At 34.0% G+C, this 22,125-nt stretch overlaps 1 protein-coding gene and 1 long non-coding RNA gene across 2 annotated transcripts in view; one reads left to right on the top strand and one right to left on the bottom strand.

The window, feature by feature from the left end:
* Positions 1-22,125, top strand: part of LOC147035881 (extracellular calcium-sensing receptor-like) — a 73,685-nt gene that overhangs the window by 39,505 nt on the left and 12,055 nt on the right. The gene's annotated exons all lie outside the window — the stretch shown is intronic.
* On the bottom strand, positions 19,208-22,007 carry LOC147035882 (uncharacterized). Its single transcript, XR_015049685.1, has 2 exons — positions 21,012-22,007; positions 19,208-20,914 (listed from the first exon to the last, which is right to left on the bottom strand). It is a non-coding gene; the product is annotated as an uncharacterized LOC147035882 (long non-coding RNA).

Below are 22,125 nucleotides of genomic sequence, written 5' to 3'. Positions count from 1 at the left end.
GCTAATCTCCTGGGATTTGATAGCTTGGCACAATGCAAGAGCAGCCTGAAGAACAAGGCTATCATCAGAATATGATTTGACCATTTCTCGCTCCTTTCTTACAGCCTGGTAATCCTTGACAAGACTATCAACTGTAAGCGAGGTGGGGAAAACAAGAAGAGCACCATTGTCTTCATTAACAAAGTGCAATGTATCATTAAACTCCATCTCTGGCATGCGACAAATATGTTTTTTCGTTGACAACTCAATAGTAAACCCAAGGGTCGCTAGACTTTCAGTTGATTTACATGTCAACTGCACCATAAGAATCACACAAGGTTGGGTAAACATTTGTCTAACAAACGAGAACAAGTCACGTTTTGCAATGTCAACGGCACCTTCATAGTTCATTTCTTCAATGTCATGATCTTCCTCGGCATCAACTTGTCCTTGTCCTGGTCGTGTGTAGTTTCTGTAACATTTGCGATGATAGTGGCCCTCAGCGGCCACTAGATCTTGACTTACAAGTGCAAGAACTCTCTCATACATCTTCCATACCGCTGCACCCCTGATCGTATTGTCTGGCCGAAGTTCCCGACACTGAATCAAAGGTGTTCTTGTCTTCGAATTTTGAACAAATTGGTCCTTTTCACAAAATATACACTTCAGTTCATAGAGTCTCGAAAATTCACCTCTTGACCTTTTGCTGGTGAGTTTGCGACTTCTGTGACTCATTTTGTGCAACAATCCTATCAAGCAGCTTTTTCAGCGTAAAATGAGAATGGCACTTTTGATGGTACCACACATTTGGCACCTCCCGCTCACCTAGATTCTTCATCAAGTACAAGATGCCACTCTGCTTCCTTATCTCAGCAGCTATGAGTAACGTTCCCCATGAGTTGTAATCAACACGAGATATCAGCTTGGCGCTTGGATCACTTTCAGTTTCATGACAGTCCAGCATACATTCGTATGGAGCCGGCTTAAACCGCTTTGGCACTGGAGGAGTCGCAGTTCCTGTTGCTATTGTTAGTCAACCATCATACCTGAAAAAGACGATCATCCAATCATCAGCAAGGTTATGGAATCCATCATCGCTTCAGACATGAAATCCTTCCTCTTCTCCAATGGCTTGATTTCCAATCATCAATTTGGTTTCAGACCAGGTCACTCTACCCTAGATATGCTGCTACTGCTCTCCCATCAATGGATGGAGGTCCTCAATGCCAGACAGGAAATCCGAGCCGTATCCCTGGACATATCACGTGCTTTTGACACAGTCTGGCACCCTGCCCTACTCACCAAACTCTCTGCCCATGGTATTCAAGGCCATCTCCACTCATGGCTCGCAGACTTCCTCTCCTGTCGCAGTCAACGTGTGGCCCTAAATGGAGTTCTTTCATCCCCTCTTCCTGTGCAGGCTGGAGTTCCTCAAGGTAGCGTTCTGGGCCCTGTTCTTTTTCTGGTTTTCATCAATGATCTCTCGGACTCTCTGGAAAATCCTCTATTTCTCTTTGCCGATGACTCAACCCTCTGCCGTACCATCTGTCATCCCTCAGCCCGGCAAGCAGCAGCTTCTTCGCTCACTGCAGATCTGGATAAAATCACAAACTGGTCCAACACGTGGAACATGTCTTTCAATCCAGACAAATCTCACACTCTCACTATGTCTCTTCGAAAGGACCGTTTACAAAACCCCCCATCCACTTTCTCAACAATCCTCTGGAAGAAGTCTTTTCTTTCAAGCTTCTGGGTCTCACTATCTGCCATGACCTTTCCTGGGAAAGTCACATTTCCAACCTTGCCTCAAAAGCCAGTCGCCGACTGGGAATCCTCCGTCGTGCAAAGTCCTTCCTCGGCCCTCTTGAGCTCCTGACCACTTACAAAGCTTTTGTCCGTAGCCTGATGGAGTACTGCTCTCCCCTCTGGGCTGGTGCTCCTGCCTCCCACCTTTCTCGACTTCACGCTGTCGAAACCAGGGCTTTTAAGATCATTGGCATCTCCCGCAATGAAGCTGAGTCTTTGGGCCTCTCACTCAATCACCGCAGGTTGGTCGGTGGTCTTTCTGTCTTCTACCGACTCCTCTCCAGCCTTGCCCCCCTGCTCTCTCTGCGATTTGTCCCAACCACATTTCCACAGGGCGCTCAAGGTCCGCCAACAACCCCCTTCTGGTAAAACTACCAAAATCACGAATCACTGCTCATCTTCACTCTTTCATTCCTCTTTTTTCCCGCCTTTGGAATAAACTTCCTCACTCTATTCTTTCCCATTCTTCCCTTCAGGCTTTCAAAACAGCTGTTCACCACCACCTCTTATCTTCCCCCATCCAAATCCTCGATCTTTTCTACCCCGATAATCCACCCAAGCCCACTTCCTTCAATTCTCCTGCTTTCCTTCCTGAAAGTCCCTTTAATGTCCATCTTCCCCTCGCCATGTTCCCCGTCCCATCCCCATCCCTCTCCCTTCCACAGTTCACCTGTGTCTGTTCCCCAATGTTTTGTCCCTTCCACTCCCGCCCCTCTTGTCTCATGCCTCCTTGCTGTGAGTTGTGTGTTAGCTCTCATACGAGCCTCGACCAAGGTATACAAAAAAAAAAAAAAAAAAAAAAAAAAAAAAAAAAAAGACACAACTAAATCAATGGAAGCTTCATTATTACTTGACATTTTCCAAGTCAATCTAACGATATTGAAACTCATTATTTCCACCAGGATTGAATCATGAGCCACAACTCCACAACATAATGCATGCTCCCTGCCTGACTGGCTCCAATGTGAAACAAGGGTGTGTGTGGTGGAGAGCTGGGTGTAGAGCATCATAACACTTCATATAGAGCATAATCATGCATTCTATGATGATATTGAGTATCTATATTACCTCCAGAGTCATGTTTTAGCTTACCTGTGTCATTAGTTTACATTTCTGCACTCAAATCAGCTTTCTCTGAAAATGAGCTTGGAAGAAAGTGAAAGTAATTTGATGGCTGCCACCTATTGGCTGTAGTTTGAAACAGGGATCATTAATTTTATTCTGACACCAGGCTAACATCAAGGCACAAAGTTCTTTTTGGAAACATTATAGACCTACATATAATATCTGATTAAATTCTGAACATTTACCCGTTAACCGTTAAGGTATTATTGATGGTTTTCTCTTGGATTTTCTTCACATTTTCCGATTAATTTGATGATTAAAAGTGAAATATTAGGGTGACATACATGGTTTTTCATTTTGTACTTGATTCTACTTGATAGATATTTGCATTACGAAACTCTTTAAAATATTGCACTCATTTGATCTTTGACCTTGAAAATTTGACCTTGAAGGTCAAAAGTCGAGATATGCCTTGTAGAGTCCTCCGATACAAATATGTTAAGGGGTTATTCACTACTTTAGGTTTATTGGCTGCAACGCTATGGGCATTTTCCATTTTCTTGCCTTAGAACAGCCATTTTAAGCACTTTTTTTACATACGTCGTGTTTCGTTTTGTACAGGATGGACATTATGCAATATCCTTGAACATTGGTGGGTTAAAATTATAGCAGGACATCCAGTAAAACAATTCTACGTGTAAAAGTGTCAATTAAGGTCTGTTCATACCCTCTGTAGGGCCATTTATGACTGTATTCCAGATTTTGGGCAAGCCCCAAAATTGGTGACTTTTTGACCTCTGCTGACCTACATTTGACCTACATCGGAAAATCTTTATTTTGACTCTGCAGAGGATCCCAGGACACACATTTTTAGTGGTCACTTGCTCTGATAGAATTATTTTTCCAGGAGTAGTGATCATTTTAATTTCCCCTACCCCAAACTATTGGCTCCGAATCCGAACATGCATCATCAAGTTCAAGGGATGATTACTATGAAAAAACTACCAGATAAAAAGGGTATCATCCTTAAATCCATCACTACAGACATAGATCTATCAGAAAAAACACTATGAGCCTTTGTCCATCTGGGTGGTACCAATTCCTCAAAATCTGGCATCTGGCCCATGGACTAAGTATTTGATTTCTTGTTGCTGGCCCAGATGGTCAGCAGACAGTTAAGGATTTACAATGTTTTTACGACTACAGAGGAATGTGTGTATTCTGCCTCCGACTAGCTATCTCAATGGTGAAGAATGACTTTTAAAATTCTAGTAGTCGGATCTGAATCCGGTCTTCACCAAAGTCGAAGCAGTTCTTCCTTGTCGCACACCGAACATATCCACAAAATTTCATGCAGATCCGTCGACAAGTTTTTGAGATTTGGTGATATTTATCATTCTTAGCCCTGTCTCTTAACGGTGAAGAATCACGAAAAACTAATCAGATCCGGATCCAGATCCGGATGTTCACCAAAGCTGAATCACTTCTTCCTTCTCACACACCCAATGTGTCCACCAAATTTCGTCCAAATCCGTTCACCACATTTTAAAATATCGTGATCTCTATCGTTTTTGGACTGATCTCTCAATGGTGAAGCATTACTTTAAAAATTCTAGTAGTCGGATCCGGATCCGGAGCTTCACCAAAAACCAGTCAGTTCTTCACCAAAATCCAATTAGTTCTTGCTTGTCACACACTGAACCTGTCCACAAAATTTTTCCAGATTCATGCACAACTTTTTGAGATATCTTTTACACAAACAAGCAGACAAACAAACAGACAGAAAGGAGTGAAAACATAACCTCCTTCACTTTCGGTGATGGTGGTAAAAAGGGTGGAAGAATAACAATAATAATTAAAAGTGACGATTTATGTGATCCTGACCTTTGACTTTTTCACCTTTTGACCAAATTATTAATTTGTCTTCTCCATATTCTCATAATAAAGCTTTGTTGAAAATTTGAATGACAAAAGCTCAAATGGTAATTAAGTTACGGCCCGGACAGACAGACAGACAGACAGACAGACAGACACACACAGAAGTGATTGCAAAACCCCATCTTTTGCTGCGTGGGAGACGGGCTAAGTACATGAATCCCCTTACTACTCCTGTAGTGAGCCGGTGTACTCGTGATTTAAAGCGACAACTCTTTGTCATACAAAGTCAAAGCTGGAGGTGGCAAAAATGCAAATGGCGTCTTATATCATCGAGCCAGTCACCTGGGATTATCAAATCACATTTATTGCCACATGTGATGCAAATTAAATGCTCCAATGCTGGTGAGGTGCCCTTTTGAAACTGTTTGATATATGGAGCTTTTTGGTGTTGGCGCCTAGGGTACGCAATATATATATATATATATATATATATATATATATATATATATATATATATATATATATATATATATATATATATATATATATATATATATATGTAGGGTAAGAATACTGATTCTGGCTCACTTTTCCCCATGTAAATGAATGGGGGATTTTCAGCGATTCATATTTTTTTCCCTAAAAATAAACCCCCTTTTTATCCCAAGGTATATTTATTTGTCTCCCCTTTTAACTTGGAGGTTGAACCTCATTGAATTGAACACCTGGGGGTTGAACAGCTCACTCATTGAACCTATAAAGATTTGTTCATTCTCAAATTCCTTCAATAGTTTAATTTTCTTTGCACAATAATCCCCATCTAAAATATTGACAAACAAAACATTTAAATCTTTATATTTTTTAAGATACCCCTTTTGTGCCATTACGAAATGATAAACTTCTCTTAATGCTCTCATCTGACCACCTCCTGAGCCACATATCATTTTGAGATTATAGTAAATTGTTTTTTCATTGTTCAATTGATAACCATCAAAGTTTTCAGTCCATTCAAGGATATTCATTTTTTTCTTTACATCCTCTAACTTACTAGTTTTTAAATTAATTCGCTTATTTGTTTTATTTACCTTTGTTTTAGTTATTTTTTCAATAAGACTTATTTGATATTTTTCACATTCATTATGTTTTCCATTTATATACCAAGACTGAGATTTTCTCCACTCTTTAGTTTGATTAATACTTGGTTTAACCATTTATATATTGTGAAAAACCAGGTAGCCCTTAAAAACCCTAACCCATCTTCCCATCGTTAAAACATAATCTATTTTATACACTCTATCATACAATATCCATATGGAACACAATCTATTCCATTATCTAAAATAAATCTCTTATCATCAAAGGCTCCTAATGCCTTTTTATTTACTTCTTCACTATATATGTTATGTTTATAACTTCTTATTGTATTCATTTTCCTATATTCTTCTTTCTTATTCATCCAACAATTATAATAATTTCTAAAAGTTATTGATTTCTTTATTACATATTTCTTTATTCCCTTTAACCTCTTATCAATCTGTTCACCATACTTATAAGCATATGCCTTTGCTCTCAATCCAATAAACTCACTCATTACTTTTCCACCCAACTCATCCTTAAACTTACCAATAACCTTTTCATTCTTTTTGGAAAATAACTCACTCTTCTTGCTGAAATTACTTGTATCATATACTCCAATATTTTTCTTCATATCTTCATAAACATCATCAGTTTTTATATCTAGGATAAAACTATCAGTATCCATATACAACAATGAAACATTTTCACCATACTCTTTCTTTAAGTCATTATACAAATAATCATACATCAATATCTTTGATAAATCAAGAACTGCTGTTCCAATATAAATTGGTTTATCCATTACAATACTTTCCTTTTTCATATGAATTGCAGAAAAGTTCTCTGAAAAAACCTCTTCTCTCTCAAAACTTGGTTTATTTATCAATCTCGAAGCTTCTTTCCAAGATGTTGCGAATCTAATGTTTTGTCTGTTTCTAACATTTTCCATAGTCTTTCCAAATACAGCATTATTCATTAATTTATAAAAGTCCCCTTCAAATTTTACTTTTGTATTTGCTCTCATATCTGTATTGAATTGAATATACTTTTTCACCCAAGGACTTTGTTTAAATTTTAAAACTCTATGAATTTTAGCTACTCTCAATCCTTCTCTCAAAAACTGTTTTAAGCTTCTCTGATGCAAAACATATCCCTCTTTATCATAGAATGTTGTTAATAACTTTTCTGTTGATTTACCTTTAATATTAAAACTTTTATGATAATCACTTAACCATTCTTTCTTTGGAGTTTCTTTCTCACATGCAAAAGGAAGATCTTTATGCTTATTATGAAGATCACTCGGGTACCTCAAATCAACTTCAAAATAATAACCTTCTTCTTCGTCATTCAATTCCTCTTGAGAAGAAATAACAATATTCATCAAAGCCTTTTCATAATCCTTTTCTTCCACCCACTCTAATTTACCATAAGGCAGAGATTGAGACATTGCCCATCCATACAAATTATTAGCATCAAAATACATCAAATAATTACTATCTTTTTCACTATCATAATTTGGGAGATATTTATTATTTGCTTTCGCATATCTTTTTGAACATACTTGTGATATTCCACCTCTCTTGGACTTCTCAATCATCAAAAGCATATCAACATCACTGATTAAATCTATATCTTGTTTTGTCATTTTCAACATTGCACTCCAAGCTAAACCAGGAGCTGTGAAATAGTGGGCAGGGTCTAATCCATAACAATTTTTATTATGACAGAGTGTTCTAAAAGCCTCAAACACATCAGCTAACAATAAAACATCTGTTTTTAGATATAAATCATGATATTCTCCAAGGTTCTTTATCTTAAATATTTTCCATATTTCTTGTGCGTGTTTATATTCCTTATCACTTATCTCTTCTTCATAAAGGTTATTATAGAAACTTTCTTTTGAAGGAAGTTGTGTTTCTTTAAATCTCATAAATGAATCCATATAATCATAAGGATAAATTCCCTTACTTGTAAGAATTTTCTCTTTACTTTGAATTTCATTCCTTGTTTGAATTTCCTCTCTCGTAAGAATTCCTTCTTTAATCAGAATTTCATCTTTAATCTGAATTTCCTCTTTAGTTCAAATTTTCTTTATAATTAGAATTTCTTCATTAATTAGAGTTTCCTCTTTACTTTGAATTCTCTCTTTAATCTGAATTTCCTCTTTAGTGAGAATTTCCTCTTTTGGAAAGAATGAATTAAGATTTGGAAAAGAGTCCGTGGAGCTTAGATTTGATGCGAGGTAGGCTAGTGGTGTTCCCATAAACTTGTAAGAATCTAAAAACCTAATACGAGTTAAAGGTTTTGTGAATATCATTTTTGAAAATGAAATATACTTTTGACTTGTGTTTGTTATAGCAGAAATATTCCCTGGTGTTTTTGAAAGTTCATTTATAAATAGATGTGTATCATAGTTGGCGCTGTTGTGAAGAAAGACTGGAATAAAAGAAGGTAATTTATAATTAAGATTACAACAGGAATGAGCGGGACCTCTATATTTACCAGTAAGATGACAATGGTCTCTAACTTTAGACTCCTTAATTTCCCCCTCACAAATATGACAGATATTGTTCATTCTAAATTCTAATTTTTCTTCTTTGGTTAATTTCATCGGTTCATTTGTTTCTTTCATTAATTTAGTGAGTCTTATACAATCCTTTTCTAATCGTTTTACAAACTCTTGTGAAGCATTTTTTCCACGATAATGTTCAAGTTTGTTATACTTTTCTCCAACAGATGATTTGATATAATAACAGAAACCACAAGGAATATGTTTTTGATATTTATTTGTATATGGTTCTTTTGGATTAGGAGAAGCAGTATTTATCTTTTTAAGGATACATTCAAAATCAGCGTATATCACAAATGGGTGCATGATAGATTTATTATAATCTTCAAAATAAATCTTTTCACCAGGTTTAGGCATTGTAATTACAGCTGATTTATGATTACTACAATATTTTGAATGTTGTTCTAATCGTTCTTTTGTATGAAATGAATTAAGACATCACTTACAAGGATATATTTTGTTTGCTGTTCTGAATACCTGAGAAGAGATTAATCTTGATAAATTATTGATGTATGTGTAATGTGAATTCTTTCCAACACTAAAATATAAAAGGTCAATGTGTGTTTCTTCATTTTTATAGTTGTTTGAAATTTTTAATATTTGAACTTTGTTTGTATCCGTTAATCCATATACATTAATAGAAAGATTATTCTTTTTCTCAAATTTAGGAATATCTGTTAATGGCATTGGGAATTTAAAATCTTTAATGTCCAAGGTATTCTCATATTTCATATATTGTTTTACTCTTTCTGAATTACATTTTGGTGGATGTAAGTGAGCAAGAACAGACCAGAGAAAACATTTATTATCATTGTTCTTAATATTAACAACTGCCTTCTTTAGTTTTATTTCTTTTGGTAATTCAATATAAGAAGAAGCTTTAAGAGGGTTTGATTTTTAGAATGTGTATATCTAAAAGATGATTTTTTTAATATTGAATCCACTTCCTACCACTGTATTATCAACATCCTCCTCTTGTCTTGATAGTTCTTCATAAACCCCACTATTCAAAAAATCTTGAAATGATGTTATAAAATGAAGATCTGTTCTCATATAAGGAGTTTGTTCTTCATCTTGTCTTTTCATATTCATTTTCACTCCCATATAAAACTTTAAAGTTTTTATTTCTTTTAATGTCTTTTTAATAAATTTTTCAACATCGGGTTTCACTATTTCAATTGATTCAGCTATTGATGATGGACTGGGTTCTCCAAATTGAAAAATCCTTATTTTTATATGCCCTTTAAATGCCTCATCAGTGTTTTTAATATAATAGTCTCCCTTTACTTTAAACTCATTTTTCTTGTGTTTTTGTGATTGAAGATGTTGATTATAACTACTCTTCAAAACATCCTTTGAACAGATATCACAATGTTTTCTTTCCAACTCAAGAGGAGATATTTGATGAAATAGATTAAATGTGTGTTTGTTGGTTCGGAGGTGTTTTCTATAATGTTTATATTCGTGATTACAAACATCGCAGTACGTTGTATTCACCATATTTATAGAATAAAACTTTGCTTAAACTAAAATTTTCTTGATGAAAATTTCGTTTAATTTATAGGTGAATCTGTGCTTAAAAACATTTTATCCTCCAACTTTTTCACTTAATAAATACTATGTTTCAAGACACAAAAGACAAGTTTCAATCAATCTCTTCATCTGTTAAAGATACTGAGAAATATGTCAAGGATGTAAAATTGAACAAAGATAAATATAACAACTATTGGATAAAAACTATTATGGTAAATAATATGAGTTCTTCAATTTCCTTCAGTGGAAGGGCTTTTAGTATACCTGGTAGAACATCAATTAAAGTATCTCTAACAAAAGTTTCTCCTCTCCTTCTAGTAATATATTCAAAACTAGAAAAAGCAATGAAACAAGAAAAAGTATCAAAGAACAAAAACCTTATGGATGAAGCTTTAGAAAGAAAAGATAAGACCATCTGTAATATGCAAGGAGAAATTTGTATTTTTTTCAACAACCCTAATGATGTAAATCTTGATGAAATAAAGGATGTTAATATATCAGGTGAAATGACATTTCGTTCAATAGTAGTTAACGATAATTTTAAAATTACCTTTAATATAAAAAATGTTGTCGTTGAATCTGATAATGAAAAAAGTATATCGATATCGATGGTAATATACAACTGAAAGTATAGATGAATTTCAGTTTAAGTAAAGTTTTACTTTATAAATATGCTAGACTTTCCTGATTCTCCATATGACAAATTTGAGAATTGTCCTGCGTGTGAAAGACAGGGATTAAACACAGAGTCAAAAGCCTATAAACAATGTATATTCTGTGATTATCTTCTAATTAATGATAATAAAAAATATAAAAAGGAAAATAATTCTTTTAGATTTACACCAAAAATGAATTACTTTACAAGATTGATTAGAGAAATGAATGTAAAGTATGAGGATGATAACACACCTTTCCTTACAAGGGAAGAAACTGAACGTATAAGAGAAATGTTCAAAGGATTGTTGTTGTATATTATTCATGGATGTAATTTTCAGGGAAATATCAACACAAGATATTGTATAAATAAAATAATGGATTATCTTGAAATTAAACCTGAACTTAGGATAAAATATAGAGTTTCTAAAAAAGCCAATAATAAATTAAATAACCTGTTTTTCAAATATATAAATGAATGATTTTTTACCTATTTGGGAAAATAAGATAAAATTTAACAACCATAAAAATCTCCCAAATTCATTAAGATGTCTCATAGTTGGTTCAAGTGGATGTGGAAAAACCTGCTTACTTTTAAAAATGCTCCTCACTCCCAACTTTTTAGATTATGATAATTTAATAATTTTCACAAAGTCGAGTTTTCAACCAGAGTATCAACTACTCTCACAAGGTTTTAATGTAGGTCTTTGAAAAGAAGATATAATAGGATTATTTAAACGTCAAAAAAACCTAAATGATTATAACATTGAAGATATAATTCAACTATTTTGTGATACACAGAGATGTAAAAAGAAATCAAATCTTATAACTTGTATTCTTAGTGATAATACGGATGATATACCGTCTCCCCAAGATTTGGATAAATCAAAAAGAACCTCGTTATCTTTGATGATTGTGTTAATGAGAGAAACCAAACGGTAATGGACAGCTACTACACAAGAGGGAGACATTCTTCTTGTAATTGTATTTATCTTAGTCAATCGTACTTTCAACTTCCTCGTCGTTCCATCAGAAACAATGCTAATACTTTTATTTTATTCAAGTTAAATTCAATAGATATCAATAATTTTTGGAGAGATAATTGTTCTACATTATGTAGTAAAAAGAAATTTGAGGATTATATGAAGCACACGACTGAAAAATATAAATATATTGTTGTGAAACAAGATGAGATATTAAGGGATATATTTTTTGTTTTATAAACAATTACATATATAAATGACAACTATTATTATAAATCTTGTGGGTAAATCTGCTTCTGGAAAAAACTTTCATAAATCAAGGTTCTTGTGTAGTACAAATGAGAATATTGTAAATTTACTTAAAAAACACCCCGTGATACGCATTGTATCAACAACAACTAGAGCAATAAGACCTGGAGAAGTAAAAGGTGAAGATTATCACTATATTTCAGTGGAGGAACATATGCGATTGAGGAATGAAGGACAAATATTTGAGGAGGTTTCTCTTGGTACAACAAAATATTCACATTGTAAGAGTGAGTTAAAGAAACTAAAATCTGGTGGTGTTGGGATATTAGAAACTAATCCAGAAGGAACGAGACAAATTATTAAATATCTGAGCGGAGTGAAGATTTTATCATTCGGTTTTGATGTTGATGAAGAAACTCAACACAAACGTATGAAAAGCAGAGATGCAAGGATTAGTGAAGAAGAAATTACAACTCGCATTAATGTTAATAAAGAATTTGATGAAATATTTAAAGAAAAGGATTTATTTGAACACATCTACTTGAATGATGAAGAAAAGGAAAATTTCCCTGTTGATCTTTACAATTCATTAAATGATATTTTACAATAAATAAATGGATACAAAAGAAAGAGCAAGAAGATTTAAGGAACATCAAGAGTTGGTTTCAAAAGTTGTAAAACAACAGGAAGACATAAAGAAGAAATGCAGACAGAAACTAACGGGCGAAGAAGCATTTGAAAAAAAACAAGAGAAATTTTTTAAACCACTTTTAAAAACTTCCCAAGAAAAAATGAAAGATGTTTCCACAGTTCCCACAGTAGAATATACTCCTAGAAAGCTTCAAATGTTAAAAGATTTCAGTCAAATGACGGAGGAAGAATTAGAGCATATTGGAGAATTAGAACATGATGAAGGTTTATTTCAACAACTGGAAGAGATTAATCAACCCCGTGATTATATTGTGAATGCTGTTCAAAACAATGAATATTCAGCAGATTCAAAAACCAAAGCAGGACTCATTCCAACAGAACAACCAGCAATATTTCATCTTGTTCAAGAAAAGGTATTGATATTTAATGATGAATTAAGGTTCTTAAGTTCTGCTCAACCCCCTGTTAAACTAACTTCGAGATTAATGTTTCTTCTCACAAAAGATGGAAGGCAAGGTTCAACTGTGAGGGATGAATCAAAGTATATTGATAAACCATTGGATATGGAAAATAATGATGATAGAGTATATATTGATTTGCTGAACACTCTAAATTATAAGGTTATTCTTTCTGGTAAAAGTAGGAAGAATGAGAAGGAGAAACACATTATTCAGGCTTTAAGTATCCTTGGTTCAGGTATTAGTTTTCTTCCAAATGACCCATCGCAATTAGTTAATAGACTGTTATTGTTGTTCGGCAGTAAGAAGGCTGGAAATAACAATTGTTTTAATGAAGCATCAGCCATTTTAGACCAGTTGATGAACATGAAAATAATTAATAAATCTCAATATAAAGACATTTTATCTCATATTAAATAAGATGAGAAGCACAATCCTGAGTTTTAATTTCACAACAAGCGACCACACATCTTCATTCCCATACCCACTACAACTTGACACAACAAAAGAATATGAGGCATCTTTATTGTCCATGGAGACTTATAATACCTTATTTAATATAACCGAGAAAAATGACAAGTTTAGTTATAATCCGGGAAGTGGATACAAAACGATAACAGTCTCACCCGGAGCATACGAGATTTCTCAAATATCTTCCGAAATTGCTCGTCTTATGAAAGAACAGGGTGATGAACCAAAAAATATTATTATAAACATTCAAAAACATACTTCAAAATCAACGATTAAAGTTAAAAATAACTACAAGGTTGATTTCACAATTGATAATTCATTTAGCGAGTTATTAGGTTTCTCCTCAAAAAAGATTGAAACTAATGGGACGTTTTGCAGTGATAATGTCATTCAAATATCCTCAGGAATAAATTCGGTGTTAATTCACTGTGATTTGATTGATGGTGCTTATAATGATGGATTAAAAACAAATACAATATTTTCATTCAGCGCATACTCAACCCCAATTGGTTATAAATTCAATATGGAGCCTAAAAATTTGGTTTATCTACCTGTGTCAGGAAAAACCATACACAGAGTAAATTTTAGGATAACCGACCAAGATAATCGTGTGATCTCTTTTAATGGAGAAGTTATATCCATCAGAATTCACCTACGTGAAGTTTTTCAATAAATAAATACGATGGTTATTGTGAGGAAGCACGAGTTGGGAAAATATAAAATAATTACAGGGGATGGGATGTTCCTTTCCCCGTACTACAAGGGTGAAGGTATGTATCTTGGTAGAGGATACTATAAACCTAAGAGACAAAGGGGTGTTGGACATCAATTTAGAGGAGATGGGATAATTGATACTCTCATGGGTATTGGTTCAACTATTCTTAAACATAAAGACCTAATTGGTTCAACTGCTTCTGCTGTGGGAAATGTAGCAGGTGCTGTAAAGAGTATAAAAGATGCTCAGAAAGAATCTCATAAATTACAAGCAATAAAAGAAATTAAGAAAGGTAAAACTCAGTTGTCCCCCCAAGAACGACAGAAAATAATTCAAATACTTGGATCAGGGTTTCAAAAGTTTTAACATCTTTTTTTCTAAATAAATACAAGTATGGAAGCAATTGATAGTATCTATGATTTGGATGATACTATTATTATCTCAAACTCCACTAAAAAAGAAGATTACTTCAAGGTAAATGCAATAACTGGAACAGACTGGAATACAAATGGTACAAAAAGTTTTGAAATAAATAATCAACAAACCTATTTGAATCTCTCCGAAAGTTTCTTGTTGTGTAAATTTAAATTCACTAAGGCTGGGAATAACACAAACGCTACACTTGTAAATGATTTCTTCTGGAAAATGTTTGATAGTGTGCGATTGTATATTGGAACACAAGAAGTTGAAGCGGTTGATTATGTCTCTGCTGTATCTGAAATGATGAAATTTACACTCTATACATTCAGTGATAGAATGGGAAAGGGGTCTGTCGAAGGTTTTATTCCTGATATGTCAACGGGAACAAACACAGACCCTGGATATATTCAAAGGAAAGGAATGTATAATGATGATACAAAAGCAGAAAATAGTTTTACTGTGGCAGTTCCTCTTAAAGGTATATTTGGATTTTGTGATTATGATAAAGTTCTGTATGGTCTTAAAATTAGATTTCAACTACAAAGGAATGATAATGAAAATAGATTGCTTTTTGGTGTTGGTAATGCTTTTGGTGATCAGAATAAATTTGTAATTGAGGAGATGAGTTGGTATATCAGTGAATATACTCCTAATCTTAAAACAGAAGAGATGTTGAATCGAAGACTTAACTCAAAAAACCACTCAGTGTATCATACCTCAAAAGAAGATGTCAACACGTTAAACTCAATCAAACTACTTACACGTGGAATTTGGGTGTTCTGGAAGGAAAGCCACGATATCTGTGGATGATTTTTAAAAAGCCAGATGGTGATACTGCGACTGATAAGAATAATGCATTGAGTGATAATGCTAAGGTGAAACAACTTCGCGTTTCTCTAGATGGAACATTTTATCCACGAGATAGATTGGAAATTAATTGGGAAACAAAATGATTTTGCTGAAGCATACAAGTCTTACCCACAGGTGCGTGAAAGCAATGGAACTAAAGAACCTACTCTGGATATGGCAGCATTTAAAATTTTGTATACATTTTATACGTTTGACCTGAGCACTCAAAAAGAAACTATAAAGTCTAATCGAGTGGATACTTCCCTATACATTGAAAGAGGAGAGAGTGAAGAAGTTGATACATATTGTTTGCTTTTGGAAGAAACAGAATTGCAGATTAATACAGATAATGGTGTGATGATTAGTCTCACATAATTTTTTTGTTAAATAAATGAGTGGCAAAGTACCAACTGGGGTATATGTTAATCAAATCAATCTTCATAAACTATCATCTTGTGTTCAAAATCAAAAGCCTTGTACGATTAACGTTAATACAATTCAGAGAAAAGGAGCAGTAAGAATTGATGTTTTGCTCACAAGAGAACAGGTTAAAATCTTGAATGACACTGGCTCACTTAAAATTAAAATGACAAAACCAATGTTGAAAAAATATTCAATAAGAGAGACGAGTGGAGGATTTCTCCCATTTCTAATTCCTTTATTTGCTGGTTTAAGTGCGGTTGGAGCATTGACGGGTGGTATTTCAACAGCGGTCAAAACTGCCAACGAAAGGAAGGCTCAACTCCAGGCTCAAAAAGAATTGGAAAGACATAACAAAGAGTTGGAGAAACAAATTAGTGGAAGTGGTGTAATTGTAGATTTTGCTGAAAAACTTGAAGGTCTGCCTGATAAAGCGAGATTGTTAGTTGGAGATATGCTTTCTTCTATAGCACAAGCAGGTGTAAAATTAACGAAAAGAGGTAATGGATTATATCTTTCTAATAAATAAATGAGCATTGATGAGTGGTTGAAAGAATTTGGAAAGAATACAACATCAAATTTACAACTTGCCAAATATTGTAAGAAATTAAAAATTCATAATGTGGTTATTTGTATGAGAGATGAATTAACAAATGTGTTGAAACATACAAAGAATATTATTATGAACTTAGAAGATAATGATGGGAACGGTTCTCATTGGGTTTGTATTTTTAATAGTCAAGACAAATATTATTTTGATAGTTTTGGTCTTCCACCACCTGTTGAAGTCATAAAATTCTTACAGAATGGTGTTTATCAAACATTTCAAGTCCAAGAATTAAATTCCAAGTGTTGTGGTCAATTATGTCTATATGTGTTATTTCAACTCAACAAAAATAAAAAAATTTATGATATTATTTTTAATCTAATATAAATGACTTATGTTGGTAAAGATGGTTCTATCTTTGGTGTATCTCAAGAACTGGATATTGATTTATCAAATTATTACACAAAGGCACAGGCTGAACGACATAAATATAATATAAACAAAAATATTAACATGAAAAATGCTTATAAATTAAAAAATTATCCAAGCCCGACTGACGCGAATGACTTGGTGAGATTAAGCGATTTATCACAATATATATATACTTAAATAAAACGGCTGTGTATTCTAAAGATACAGAAGTGTTGATATTATCTCCAGGTCATACAGAATTCACAGTTCGAATTAAAATAAATTTTTATAAAGAAGGGCGTATCGTTTGTATGAGAATAGAACAATGGGGGTATGATATGAATGATTTAGGGTATAATTGGTCATTTAAAATTAACCTCGAAGACCTGGAACAATTAAATCAGTCTCGTAAGGAAGAATATTATCCACTTGGTATCAAGAATGAGTTTTGTGGAGCCACGATTAGTAAACAACAAATAAAAGAATTTAATAAGGGTAAATATAATAATGGTTTTGCCCTTGTTTATCTCATGAAAACAGAAAAAACAGGATTATATATAATAAGTAAGGAAATACAAAATGATTTAACTATGGGAAGATGGGGAGGTGTTTCGTGCCATAATATTATTCTAACATATATTTCTAATACATAAATGACAGCAAGAAGGCTTCAAGAAAATTATCATTTCTGTGTCCAAGCATACCTTCAAGAAAAGGGTATTCGGTATTTTAATAAATATGTTCTACAACATAAGAATGAGGTATTTTCAATAAAAGATTGGCATTATGCTGATGTTGATAAACCGACAACTTTAGATTTAATTAGAATGTTAAATAATGAAAAAATTATAAGGTTAAGAAAAGGTAAGGCTCTTTTAGAAATTCAAAAGAAATTTTATTGGTTTCCTGTTGTAAAAAAATTATTTTGGATACAGGAATAACAAGAAATCCTGATGAATATATGTATAATATTCTATGGGGTGTAAACGATTCAAGTATAGTAAGGGATGAGGAAGGAGTTGAAGAAGAGAGGGAAGAGGAGGAAAAGGAGAAGGAGGAGAGAGAGAAGGAGGAAAGAGAGAATAGAGAGAGGGAGGAAAGAGAGAAGAGAGAGAAGGAGGAAAAGAGAAGAGAGAGAGGGAGGAGAGGGAGAAGAAAGAGAAGGAGGAAAAAGAGAAGAGAGAGAGGGAGGAAAGAGAGAGAATAAATAAATATTATAGTATGGAAACCAGTGAGATTCAAAAACGAATAGAGGTATTACAGAAAATAACTCAACCCACCGAGGAGGAATACAAAGAATTAACAAGTCTATTTGCAATACTTTCAACAAAACTATTAGCATCGTCAAGCTATTCATTTTAATTCAAGTTTTTTCTTAAATAAATGGAGGAGAGAGTGAAGGCATTTCTAAGGATTCTTTATGTTTTAAAAATTAAGATTCAAATGTGCATGTTGGAAACTAAAAAGGTTTTTGCACTCTGCAGAAATTTTTCTCATAAATAAATGAGTTATTGTCTCAAATGTAAAAAGAAAACTAATACTAAAAATATTTCATATATTAAAAGTAAAAATAACAGGGTTATACAAAAAGGTATATGTTCGGTGTGTGGTTCAAAAAAAAATCAATTTATCTCCAAACACAAACTCGGAGGAGATATACAAAAGTTTTTATCAGGAAGTAAATTTACAACTACTGGAATACCAGGGGAATTACATCTTCCAGGGTATTCTTTCTGTGGTCCAGGCACAAACTTGGATAAAAGATTAGATGAGGCAAACAATCCTAAATCCTGGAGTAAACCAATCAATAGAGTTGATGAAGTGTGCATGAGACACGATATTGATTATGGGAATACCACAACGTTGGAAGAAAAGCATGAAGCCGATAGAGAAATGTTGTATAATTTGTCTCTGATACAAAATCCAACCTTGAGAGAAAAAGTTGATAGGTTCATCGTGAAGAAGATGATTAGTGCTAAATTGAAACTTGGACTTGGAAATTCAAAAATCTTATAGGCTCTAATGATGCCATTAAGACTGAAGAGCAATTAGCTGATTAATTACATAAACCAATATTCACAAAGTTTCAGAGAAGGAAAGTTTATTCCAAGGAAGTTGATTATATCTGGTCTGCTGATTTGATTGAACTCAATAATGATAAGGGGTACAAGTATGCTTTAACCGTTATTGATTTGAGGAGTAGATATGCGTGGGTTGTCCCTTTAAAAAACAAAACAGGTAATACTCTTATGTTAGCTTTTCAACAGATATTTAATAAAAGTAAGAGAAAACCTAAGAAATTGTGGACTGATGAGGGTAGAGAGTTTTATAACAAGACATTTATGAATTTTCTAAAAAATAACAGTATTACATTATACAGTACCTTTAATGAAGGGAAGGCAGTTGTTGTTGAACGTTTTAATCGTACCTTAAAAGAGAGACTATATAAAAAATTCACACAACTCGGTTCACAACAATGGTTATCTTTTATTCAGGATATTGTGGATAAGTATAATGACACGATTCACACGTCAACGAATATGAAGCCATCAGAAACATTTACAAAATTAAAATATGAAAAAGAGATTAATGTCAGAAAACCTAAGTTCAAAGTTGGTGATATCGTAAGAATATATAGGTGGAAATCTCATTTTGAAAAGGGTTTTACTGAACGATGGACGAAAGAACTTTTTAAAATTGTTGATGTAATAGATACAGTTCCTTGGACTTATAAAATATATGATTTGGAAGGGGAAGAGATTTTAGGTTCATTTTATTCACAGGAATTACAAAAGACAAAACTAAGCAGATAATACACCTTTGTGGACACTAGAGGGACAAGTCCGAGGTGTATTACAGTATATAATGTGTGTCAAGGGGGACGTTCTTAGATCTGTGAACCCCAAACACAGAATCCTCAACTGAATAGTCAAGGTTTAACTTTTGTTTGTGTGTGTGTGTGTGTGTGTGTGTGTGTGTGTGTGTCCCAACCCTCACATTCAAAATCTCAACCCCAACCCTCACATTCAAAATCTCAACCCCAACTCAATCCTCACCCAACACAGTCTTTTTCAAAATGAGATTTCCACCTATATATATATATTTTTACGTTTTTTTTTTCTTCTTCCAATTCTGTCTTTTAAGGCTTTCAGGTTTGATGACGTAGAAAGGGGGAGTAAGCCTGCACTTTCTTCCCAGAACTTTCTTGATCTTGCTCCCATCAAGCACCATCCGACAAAGAACTACATCGATAGGTTTAGATCCCAAAGAGTGATAGCAACTCCAAAAGTCTCCAAAATATAAATAAATAAAATAATAATAATAATAAATAAATAAATAAATAAATAAAAGCCCCCAAAAAAGTTTCAAGTGTCCAACATAAACCCAACTTTCCAAGTCTTCAAGGTATAACCACATTCCCGTTGAGTTTCCAAGATATGTATCACATTGTGAGTTATCAATCCAGAACCCACATTTCAAGTATTCAAAGTAAAACCAACTTACAAAGTCTCTTAAGGATAACTCATTTACTGATTTTTTCAAAATTTGTGAGTCTCCAAGGTAGGACCCATATTTAGAACCATCTTGGCAGAACCCTTTTCCTGAGTCTCCAAGGTAGTTATTTAAACCATCAAGGCAGAACTCATTTACTGATTTTTTCAAAATTTGTGAGTCTCCAAGGTAGGCCCCATATTTAGAACCATCTTGGCAGAACCCTTTTCCTGAGTCTCCAAGGTAGTTATTTAAACCATCAAGGCAGAACTCATTTCTTGATTTTTTCAAAATTTGTGAGTCTCCAAGGTAGGCCCCATATTTAGAACCATCTTGGCAGAACCCTTTTCCTGAGTCTCCAAGGTAGTTATTTAAACCATCAAGGCAGAACTCATTTCTTGATTTTTTCAAAATTTGTGAGTCTCCAAGGTAAAACTTGTATTCTGGCTCATCAAGGTATAACTTGTTCAGTGGGTATTGTCTTGATAACTCACAATGAGTACTATTGCTGTAAAACTCTTTTTCAGGATTTTGCTGGTCTCCAAGGTATAACTCTTTGGTTGGGTCATCAAGGACGAACTCGTTCTGTGGGTCTTGGTCGCTCATAAGGTCTTCAACCAAGCCAACAATTTCGCCCAAAGTTGTAGCAAAAGCAGTATTTTCATTTCGTATTTCAGACACAATTTCCTGTGAGAGAAAATAATAATGTATTAATTAAGTTATTTAATTATTAAATGAGTATGCTTCAATCAAAGTTTGAAAATAGGAAAATAAAAAATCTTACCTCAATAGATAAGAGGTTTGAATCCAGTTCATCAACTTGAAGGTTTAGTTCCATACAAGACAGAGAGTTCCAAGGAACACCAAAGTCATCCCACTCAAGGTCTTCAACCAAGCCAACAATTTCCCCCAAGTTGTAGCAAAAGCAGTATTTTCATTTCGTATTTCAGACACAATTTCCTGTGAGAGAAAATAATAATGTATTAATTAAGTTATTTAATTATTAAATGAGTATGCTTCAATCAAAGTTTGAAAATAGGAAAATAAAAAATCTTACCTCAATAGATAAGAGGTTTGAATCCAGTTCATCAACTTGAAGGTTTAGTTCCATAGAAGACAGACAGTTCGAGACAAGCACACAGAACACCATTGCCAGCAAAAACAAATGTTTAAAATGGAGCCTGGGTTTGAAGCTTTTATAGAGAAAGACTGTTGGGTGTGGTTTCCTTTGGAAATTCCCTGGGCAAGCCTAGGCAAGCCTTCATTGGGAAATTTTTCAAAACCATAACATCCTGTAATTTTCTAGTGATTTCTTTGTGAGTCAGAGATGAACTGGAAATGATGTAAGAGTGGGCGGGGCTTAGCAAAAGTAGGCGGAGCTTAGGAAAAGTGGGCGTGGCTTAGAAAAAATACCTTATGAAAAGTGGGCGGAGCTTAGCAAAAGTGGGCGGGGCTTAGGAAAAGTGGGCGTGGCTTAGAAAAAATACCTCATGAAAAGTGGGCGGAGCTTAGCAAAAGTGGGCGGGGTTTAGCAAAAGTAGGCGGAGCTTAGGAAAAGTGGGCGTGGCTTAGAAAAAATACCTTATGAAAAGTGGGCGGAGCTTAGCAAAAGTGGGCGGGGCTTAAAGAAAAGTGGGCGGGGCTTAACAAAAAATAACCTGTGGCTCAGGAGGTGGTCAGATGAGAGCATTAAGAGAAGTTTATCATTTCGTAATGGCACAAATGGGGTATCTTAAAAAATATAAAGATTCAAATGTTTTGTTTGTCAATATTTTAGATGGGGATTATTGTGCAAAGAAAATTAAACTATTGAAGGAATTTGAGAATGATCAAATCTTTATAGGTTCAATGAGTGAGCTGTTCAACCCCCAGGTGTTCAATTCAATGAGGTTCAACCT

This window comes from Eptatretus burgeri, chromosome 1 (assembly GCF_056783735.1).
Source record: "Eptatretus burgeri isolate ZD-2024b chromosome 1, Ebu_testis_v1, whole genome shotgun sequence".
Lineage (NCBI taxonomy): Eukaryota > Metazoa > Chordata > Myxini > Myxiniformes > Myxinidae > Eptatretus > Eptatretus burgeri.
Note: the sequence above shows the minus strand (reverse complement) of the source record. Positions and strands in the feature narration are given on the sequence as shown.